General features: G+C 43.0%; 1 pseudogene; it reads right to left on the bottom strand.

Moving 5' to 3' along the window:
• Positions 1–367: 367 nt before the first annotated feature.
• On the bottom strand, positions 368–10,001 carry LOC103457722 (protein SOGA3-like; annotated as a pseudogene).
• Between the last annotated feature and the right edge of the window lie 705 nt (positions 10,002–10,706).

Here is a 10,706-nt window from a genome sequence, read left to right as displayed (position 1 = left end):
TCACAATGATGTTCTGGTTTTACTCAGGGTTATCATACCACAAGAATCTCATATTGGCCAAAATCTACCTGTGACACTAGTATTTTATATTCTCAGTCTGCATTTTTTTTTTTTTTTTTTTTTAAGTAAATCGCAACATGCCAATTGAGATTACCAGGAGCCCATTTGGATTATGTGTAAACTGATTTTCCACTCTGACACTGGATGTGTTTCCCATCAATTCTTACCTCTTCTATTTTCCTCTGGATGTCCTGCAGCTGATCCTCCCACTCCTGCATCTCGGAGTCAAAGTTGTCGGCAGTGTCGGGCCTCTCCTGCCCCCATCCCCGGCCGCCGCATTCCAGCCCCAGCTCCAGATCGATGGCTGCCATGACGCAGGCCGTTCGATAACCCTGAGGCTCTGTTGAATAGCTGCTTCCGCCCCTCCTTCTTCTGCTTCGCTCTCTTCCGTTAAGAGGTCGCAGCTGGGGTGGCAGTTAGGTAACCGATGGGACTGATGACCTGAAATCACTAAAAAGGACAAACGCATGAAAGAAAATTAGATTTGTCTACAAGATAAAGCAAAAAAATCTAGGTCGCGTGTTTATTTTTAACAGTAGTATTTAAGGAAGATCGAGACTTTGTTTCAACAGTTTGACTATTTATTCTGTTTCAACACTCAGAGGACAAATATTCACAGCCCCACAGATTCGGCATTCTCCTTCAAATCCACTGTACCACTGCAGCACGTGTGCGGACAAGTGTTACAAGACGGATCTTTATCAAGTATTTGACCTCCAGCCTCCCTTTTCAACGCTCACTTCATTCAGGAATCAGAACACTCCGACTACGCAACGAGATGCTCGGGACATGACCGAGATGTTAAAGGTCGATTCTGGGTTTCAAAGTTAGACATTCAAATATCTTCCTATACATTTTCTAGAATATTCGACTTTAAGCTTCCTAATTAAAACCACCAATATCTGAAAAGTTTGTTTTTTTTATCTTAGCAGTATAAAAGAAATTAGGAGGGAAGGGTTTTCGTTGTTGTTGCCATAATTCAGAATGACAAGCATCCCTGTGGAAAGTGCCTGAATGTACCAGCCATTTCCGTCCCACCTGTGATGTAAGAGTGGAGATATTAATAATCCTGTAACTATGCATAGTAAGGTGACTCAATGTCCTGTGGACAGAGGCAATCTATGCCTGGACCAGGGAAGTTTATTAAAAAAAATCAAGTACATGGCTTATAACCTAGCATAAATATGTGAAACTGGTTAAAATCCTGTTTCTTTCCTCTTTTTTCCAAGTTCAGACTATAATAGTTATAAAGTACATGTTTAACATCTCCAGAAGTGAAGACACCTGCCTTTTAGTCTCAATGAACCCAGCAGCTCTTACCTTAACTCTACACAGAAACGCTCCCTGACTTGCAGTAAATATTCCCTCCGCTCTGATCCCTGTCCTCTCCAGCACTTTCACTCCCCACGTTGCAGAGCTGTAAAGTCCCCTCTCTCCGTGTCGCTGCCCTTCTCTTATGCCCCGCTCTGTTACGTAAGGCGCAGCAACACTCGATTTAAAGGGTCCCCTTCCTCAGAGTTAAGACCCAAGCTTTGAGCTAAAGGGTAAACATTTTCTGTTCCAGCTGGGGTCCCCGGGCTTTATACCGCCAGCCCAGCGTGCGCCAATCGGAGTCGGGATCAAATGTCATAATGTCAAATTTATTCCAGCATTCGAAGTCTCATTGGGACGACTGTCGTCACCAGCATCCCGGCTATAATTACCAGGGCACACAGAGAGAGGGAAAGTGTTTACATAGCTATTTCAGCTGCCACTGCTGTCTCGGCCAATGGGCTCCTCTGTTGCTACTCCACTTATAGGAGACCTGGGCAGATTTCGTCTTGTGACCTGACCGTGCTGCAAATCATTTTTCCAAAGGAAGCCAAATGGGTGTGGGTGACACAGTGAGTAATAATGTGTCACAGTCAATAATATCTTTATTGAACACAGTCACGGAAAGGAGACTGTCGGGTGGATGCGTGGCATGGTTGGCATATTTTAAGGTCATCCTTTGAATTCTTCAAACTTCAGATGTGATTTGTTGTTCTTTAGCACTTAGGCTTAATTAGTTCCTAGAGCATATAGGAAAATAAAAATGAAACATCACATGTTTTTTTGTTTTAGATACAAAAAAAATCACAACTTTTACCTGTAGCTTCAGTGCCTTCCAAATTAAAAATAAAAGTATATATATATTTATATATATATATATACCCCTTTAACATTTGTCAAGCTGCAACAACAAATTTCAAATAATTTTAACGGATTTTATGTTGCAGATTTTGTATTAATAATCACCAACATTTAACATAGTGCCCTTAAATGAAAAAAGAAGTTTACTATAAGACGTTCTGACCAAAATTCAACTTTATTCCCCAAGTAAAGTTTAAATGCCAAATTCTACATATTGAGGACAATTAATACCAAAACCATCCTGGCCAATGACTCTAAAAATACACCCAAAGCTACAATGTGACGGTTTAGGTCAACCCAAATATGTGCTAGAATGGTTAGGATCCAAGTGAGAATTTGTGCAAAGACTTCACAGATGCTCATCAACTAAATGAGACCAAATGGGGCTAATTACAAAATGCACACAGTTTTCAAATTTTTATTTAAAAAACAACAACAAAAACATGTATAATTGTCTTTAAGCTTCACATATTGTCATGAGCTTTGTTTTGACAACATGTGGAAAATGTCAGCGTATGAGTACTTTGCATGTATTTATGAAGACTACAACATCACTGACAACCGCAGCACCAAATCAGAGTTCTGTTGGCAACTTTAGCATCGCCTAACAAAAACAGCCCACGTTTCAACTATCAGTCGTCCCACTAGTGTAAACGCCCTTGGATCCTCACCCCACCTGTTCTCTAATATGATAAATCATCATTTGCCTTGGCGAAAGAACAGACACACTTTGTCGTTACTTTACCTTCAGGAAACGACGGCAGGATGTTAGGACAAGGTTTCTGGAAAATAAAGAGAATTTTGCATTCACAGCATGTTAAAGATAAAAAACAGATTTTTAATCATGTCAAGTCACGTCTTTTGTTTCGGAAGATTATAATTAGACAAAGATATCTTCAGTAACCACAAAATGCAGCTTTCTAAGGTGATACTAAATGAATAAAACTATTCAAACTAACTGCATTTTAAAAGGCAATTACATCTTAAAACTAATAATTTATAGTGCTAGTTAGTTCACAGGTGCTAAATAATATAATTGGAAATTACTTTTGTGTTTACAAACCAGCTTACATTTGTCAGATATTAAGATTTAAGTGTAAAAAAATCAACAAAAGCAGAAGAAATCCCAATCATTCCTTAAGGCACGTGCCAGTCAGACAGTAACCATGACAACTATGAATGTCCCAGGATGAATTCATTAGAAAATAAAAAAAAAACACATAAGCACTCACCTTCTGTAGTGAAGGACACTGATAGTGATCTGTTATGATATAAGAGACTCCAGTAGATGAAGCCAGTAAATGAGCGGAAAGGGCGGGTGCTGGGCTTTTTCTGTGCTTTAGATTACCATGGCAACAAATGAGGAGGGTTTTTTTTTTTGAAGGGGAGCGGAGGGGTGGAAGAAAAATTAAATCAACATAGCAAACACAAACAGGGATGATTTGAACATAGGATGGCTTATATCACAGAACAAAGAACAGAGTAAACAGGAAGACTAGTTTAAAGATAGTGGCATAAGAGAGGGATGAGAATAAGACGAGTATAAGGATGAGCAAAATGATTGGTTGGAACATCTGAGGAAAAACATAACAGGTGAGAAAAGAGAAGAAAAGTCAGTACTCTCTTTAGGACTTCTGAATAGCCGTCATGAAGCTGAAAGACCTTAACTCTCACCGACAGCGGCTCCTCTGCCTCTCTGTCCTCGAGCCTCGGCACCTCCAGTCTGTCAATGAAAGCTTGCAGTTCTTTTCGGAAGGCCTTCATCTGGGCGTTAATGCGATAAAGTAGTTCATGTTCCCTGATCCTGCTCCCGTCGTCCTCTCCGCCCTCCTCCCCCGCCCTCCCGAACATCAAATCTCCATTCGAAACGTACACCCTCGCCTCGGAGATGATGGTGGCCGTGTCGGCGATGAGCCTGTCGATGGTGCGCACCAGCCTCTCCGCTTCCACGCGGATGTCAATCAACTGTTGCCTGTCGCGGAGGTTACAGCGGCTGCCGGGGAGGAAGCGAGCCAAGGCAGAGGAGGCGGAGCCCTCCGGACCCGGCGGGGTGTAGAGACCCCTTGTAGGCGTCATGCATCGGCTGCTGCCGTTGTTGTTTCTCACCTCGTCCGAGTCGCTTTCCCCGCCCACGGGGCCCTCCCGTTTGCGATGAGGAGGGAGCAAGCGGGACGAGGTGGAGTCCTCGTCGCTCTCGCGACGGCCGCTCGCCGCCCCGCCCGCGTCGCTTTCTGCATCGCTGTCTCGTGGGCTGGGCCGCAGGGAGAGATGGGAGGCCAGGTCGTAGCGTTGCATGTTAGAGAGGAGAACACGGTTCTCATACTGAAGCTGCATTACCTGAAGGAGAAGGGAGGGGCAGCAGTGAGACGGGAACTTGTTGTGGTTGATTATGCCTTTCGCAAACAAAATTACACAGATCATGAAATCAGTTAGGATTCATTTTTATCCAACTTTATGTAGGAAATTACCAAATTATCCTGAGTTATTTTCTTAACAATTAGTGCTGATTTGTGTTTGGTGTAGATCTTATAGAAAATAACACAGCCAGATATGTTTGTAGAGCAAATCTGTCACTGACACTGCATGGCAACCCAACCCACTCTAAAGAGCCCTGAGTAGACAAGGCAACACACACACACACACACACACTACATCACACTTAACAAAGGCTGTCCTCCAGAAGGTTTCCAGAGGGTGTGTTGGTGGGGGCAAATTATAATCTTGAGGAGACACTCTTAAACCAAAAGTCATGACAGAATTTCAAGAATGTATTTTTAATAGTTATCATATGTTGAAATGAAGGCAGCGCTAGGAGACAGAGCCTGATTGTTGTGGGGCAAAAAGAGGTCCCAATTGCAAGTAAGTGAATAAATAATATATTTGTGGGCTTTTCTGTCTTTCTGTTATTTCAGTCAATCGGTGGTAATAAATTGTTGACCTTAAGTATAAAAGAAGGTGAAGCCATCCTGAGCTGTGCCAAAGCAAACTCACAGTGATGCATGAAAGTACAATAGCACTCTGTCCTGCTTATAACGCCTGCTAAATGCGTACGCAGTCTGTTTCTTTAAACAAAACAGGACTTACCTGATGTGAAAAATATGAAGGCTTTTATTTTGTAGGGTGTGATGCTCTTATTTTGACAGTCCAAAGTTATTGTCAGTTTAGGAGCATCAAGTTTTTATGAGTTTCATTTGTCATTTATCACCAATGACACAAAAAAATACATTTTCACTGTTCTCCAAAATTCAGCAACTGCACAATCCTTGTTAGGTAGTATAAGATAAGTAGTGTTTCAAAAGAGCTTATGTGTTATTTACAATAATATCACTTGTTATAAATTTGGTGTTCAGAGAATAGCGTTTTTTTCTGGTAACACACTGCCACGAAGTACAACTCAGATTTTTAGTTTAGTGTTGAATGTCTGTTTTATAATACATGTACCACCAATGACAAAAAAAGAAAAAACACATTTTCACTTTCCTGCCAAATTCACCACCAGCACAATTCTTGCTACGTAGTATAAGATAAATAGTATTTCATAACAGCAGAAGAAATGGAGGAAGTCAATGTAAGACAACACGTTAGTGATGTCCTACATGCCACTAGCAGCATTTAGGCTAACATTAGCATTTTGGCTAATTCTCGCTTATACACTATTTTTAATACAGTGAATGCAGTAAGTCCATGTTACTCAACATACTTGTGACGCTCCACATGTTATTGAGTACATTGTACCTTACTTTAGCATTGATGCTAATTTTTAGCATCAGAAGGCTATGTTTCAACCGACGGGCACACTTTGGCAGGTCCCGTTTAAATTTCTTCAGAAATGTTCTAGTTTTGCTTCCTTCAACTTTGCATGTTGGCCAATCACACAACATCTCATTACCCTACTCTATAGTTTGTGGTTGTAATGTGACTTAATAAATGTAAAATGTTAAAAGTTATTATCTTATTATTAGTACAGAAAACATAGATATTAAAATTTCAGACCTTGCCACTGAGATCATTGATCTGCAGTCTTGCAGCTTTCAGCTCCTCTTGCAGATTTTCTGATTTGGCTCCATCGGGCGTTGCACCTCCTGAACCCCCTCCACCGTGCCTGGCTCCTCCCTCATGGGTCCCGGCCTTGAAGCGCAATTTGTTCAGCTCTGCTGTTACCCTCTTGTTCTGCTCCTCAACATCAGCCAGGTTTCTCCTCAGGAGCTCGGCCTCGTCCTCCACCAGCTGCAGCTGCTGTCGGAGCTCGGTCAGATCGTCGCCCAGACCTCGTCCCACGCCCGACCCACCCGTCGCTTCGCGCCCAGAGCTCCCGGCACCCTCCCCCTCACCGCGGAGGTCATCCAGCTCAGCTCTCAGACCTCGGTTCTCAACCTGGTTGGAAAGACGGAGACCAACTTGAAAAGATTCCAGAAATTTCCCCTCAAAAAAGCTTCTCACTGCATTGTCTGGTCTTACCTCCAACTCTACTATCTTCCTCCCCAGGATGTTGGCCTCCTCCTCCACCAACCGAAGCCGCAGCTTCAGCTCTGACTCGCGGGTGGTGGGTGGACCCCCAGCCTCCCCTTTTGGATGGGTACTGTCCAGTTCTCCGTAGAAGGAGCGATACTTCTGCAGCTCTTGCTCCAGGCGGTCCTTTTCCTTGTCGATCTTGGCCGCCTTCTTCCTCATAAGCACGGCTTCCTCTTTGATGAAAGCTAGCTGGCACTTCAGGTCGTTGTTCTCCTCCTGAGAGACGAAAAAAGAAAATCAGTCTCTGCAAAAATCCGCAAAGACTCAAAGACTTAAGATTAAAGTGAAGATTCTGAGCCGCAGCTCGTCAGCCAAGAGATTGGGTCAGGAAGATGTTTAACTTTCACTAAGTCTCTGCAATTGCTTGAGCGCTCCTGTCTACATAACCAATGACAGAGTTGAGCGTAGAGAAATGATTGGTTCAAAACATGGAGATACTTTGACATGAATAGAATTCCAGCTGTTAATGAGAGCTTCTGACCTCAGTCGGAGTCTGTGTTGGCTTCTTGTCAGCCTTCTGGACGTCTTTGCTTCCCCTTCGCTTCTGAGACTAAGAGAGAGACGGGACAAAGGACAGTTTAGGCCTTCATGCTTTTGTTCCGACAGCATACGAAGAGGTACAGTGCCAACTCAAAGTAGTTTACAAATAAATGTTTTCAAATAAAAAAATCATAAAAGCCATTGAACCACATTTTGAAGCATTTACAGCTGCCAGTCCTTTAGAGGTATGCCTCTATACCGGCTTTCCAGATGTGGAGACATCAATTTTTTTTTTTTGCTCAATTTTCTTTACGAGATAGCTTAAGCTCAGTCTGCATTTAGTCTTTGCTGCCATCCATGTCCTCACCTCTTTGGTTTTGTCTAGTTCATTCTGTAGAGCCTGTTTGGTCACCTCCACCTCTATGAGCTTCTGTCTCAGTTTTTCATTCTCGTCTTCTGTCTTTGTCCGTTTCTCCTCCACCTTCTCCAGCTCGTGGTGCAGCCGCACCGACACGTCCTTCGCCACCTGCAACAGAATTAGCAGCAGGACTAGTAACTCCGACAAATGCTTTGCCACGACAGCGTCAGAGGAGGATTGATGGGTTTTGATCGTCGGCTTCCACCTTCAGGTCCTGCTCTAGGCTCCTCAGCAGCTCTTCATCAATCTCTCCCGTCTGGGCGTAGCGCAGCCTCTTCCTCTCGGCCTTGCGCAGTCGATACTGCAGGATCCGGCAGTTTTTATTGGCCCGCTCTAACTCACGCCTCATTTCCTGCAGCTGGCATGTGTCTTCCTCATAGAAGGTGTCTCGCATCTCGTCCATCTCGGCCCTCATCTCCTCGATCTCACACTGGCAAGAATCACACAGATGAGCAGATGGGTCATTAAAATGGAAGAGCATGCTTCGCTCACTGGAAAGCTTACTTTAAATAACCTTTTAAACGATCTCTTTCTTTTTCATTCATGAACTTTTATTTGCAACTATACTTTAATTTCTTCTTTTTTTTATCCCTGACTGTTAGTACTATTAATAATACTATTAGTAGAATGTATTTATTAAGCATTTTTATTTAAAGTTTATAGATTTTCCTGAATTTGTTGTGATATGCTCTTTACTCACCAGAAATTTGGCACCAATATGCTTCCACTTTGATTCATAGTTTATAGTTTTTTTTCTTATGCATGACGTTTTTGTGGTGCTTTAAACCACAAAACACACACACACACACACACACACACACACACACACACACACACACACACACACACACACACACACACACACACACACACACACACACACACACACACACACACACACACACACACACAAAACACTGTAGTGAAAATAAAATGTTTTAGAGCCAAATAATTTAAACTCCCAGTTTGTAATTTCTTTAACAGATGTAAAGATTTTTCCAACATCTTTTACTATATTTAATATATTAAGTCCTGGATTGTGGCTATCCGATTAGTTCATTCTAAAGACAAAACATTATTGATCCAGGTGAATCAATATCAGTACAAGCTAATGAATAACACGTTTTCCCCTCCGTATGGACTGTAGCGCTTAGCCTTCTCCTCCGAAGAATAATCAACAGGCTAAATGATTGATTGCCCATCTTTCAATAACAACGCCACAATACATACTATTTTACTCTGTTTTTTTTTTCTTCATATTTTATAACTGTTAACAAAGAATCATCCAGTGATTAAGTGTAAACCTTGAGATCATCATTTTCCTCCAGCAGCCTCTCTATCTCCTCTTCCAGGGCCTGGTCCTGCTGTGTCACGGACGCCTCCTCCGTCTCCCCCGCAGCCGGATCCGGCTCTCCCTGCGCGGCCTCCACCCCAGCAGCGCCCTCCGTTTTGGTCTGCATCTTCACGCTTCTCCTTTTCAGTCTCCTGTGCGGGTGAAAGTGAATCGGCTCAGCCTGAAAGCATCCTTCTCTCCGCCAGCCCGAGTCGAGGCCCGCTCCGCAGCCCCCGGCGGCGCCGCCTCTCGTGTCCCGCTGCCCGCTTTCCTGTTTTCTCCTCAGAGGAGAGGATTTGTTGGGCAGGATTTGTTGGTCGGCGCGGAGATGGAAGCGGGGTGTGCCTGTGGCAGAGCGGCAACCCGGTGGTGCTGGTGAATCTACTCTGGCAGCATCCGCCCTGTTCGGCGTGAGATCAGCCTCAGCACCAACTGGCTGGACAGCTGCTCTGCCGAGCCTCTCGGGCTCCCCCTCTCGGCCGTCCGCGGATCTGGTTTTCCCCGCCTCGGTGTCTCTGCCTCTTTCCGCCCTCAGACAGGACCTGGACCTGTTCTGATGTTTGGCAGCACGCTTGCTCGCTCTCCATCTTGAGCTCCGCTCCGTCCCCATGAGCTTTTACCAGCTGTTAATGTTGTGGAAGGACCTGCAGCGCCACTGGCGGCTGGCATAATTTGCGCTACTACTTAAATCAATTCCACACATCCCCCAAATGTATTATATAAACAATCAAAAATACATTAAATTGCTATACATAATGTAGAAAGTAGAAATGTTAACGTTTAATGAATAAAGTATCAACTTGCATAAAGACGCCACTAGATGACGCTTTTCTCCAGTAGTGTCCAAATGCATCTATCGTAAAATATAAAAACAAAAATGTCTACAGCAAAGGTTTCCACCAAAAATTGACTTTCCAGATAGAACATAAACTCCACAACCACACAAAAGAAGTTTGGTTGCTCGCCTTTTCCTGTTTCCTGGACTTTCGGATCACCGCAGAACCAAACTGGTCACCACCAGGCACCACAATGGAACCATGGCTATGACGTCAGAGTGGACGTCAAACCAGGAAGCAACTTCAACACCCAAATTCAAAAATACTTTATTAATCCCAAAGGGTAATGAAATAACACAATCACTAATAACATTTCGTACTTTACAGCTATGTTGTTTCCTAAATGTCCAGGGTTGTTCATGTAGATTTTTTTAAGAACACAAATTAGACAGGTGAAAAAGCCTGTACATCATGTAGTTGGTCATTGCATTCACTCTAAGCATCAGAAAAAAAAAGAAAAGAAAAACGTACAGCACTTTGCAAAAAATATTCACGTAAACGTTTAGTTTTTGTCATTACACCTACACGTTTATTGTGTTCATGGGAATTTCATATGTAAGTCGAACAACTGCTGTTAGGTGGAAATAAATGTTTTTCAATCAATCAATTTGTATTTTGCCCCATCTGATATGAAGAACCAAAACTGGCCCTCCATGACAGGATATCTTTAGCCTGATCAGTAATATTGTGATGGTTGAGGGATTCTTAACGGTATGTTCCAGATTAAGTTGACAAAGAAAAGATTTTAAAGTAAAAAAATGTTATAGCCACATTACTGGGAAGTCTACAGACTAGACAGTTGTTCAGCAGAGAGTCGCGGGGACCCTACAATATTAATCTGTGAAATAAATCAGTTACTTACTTGTTTGGCTTTTTTAATTGAGATTTATATATA

Source organism: Poecilia reticulata, linkage group LG21 (genome assembly GCF_000633615.1).
Source record: "Poecilia reticulata strain Guanapo linkage group LG21, Guppy_female_1.0+MT, whole genome shotgun sequence".
NCBI classification, from domain to species: domain Eukaryota; kingdom Metazoa; phylum Chordata; class Actinopteri; order Cyprinodontiformes; family Poeciliidae; genus Poecilia; species Poecilia reticulata.
Note: the sequence above shows the minus strand (reverse complement) of the source record. Positions and strands in the feature narration are given on the sequence as shown.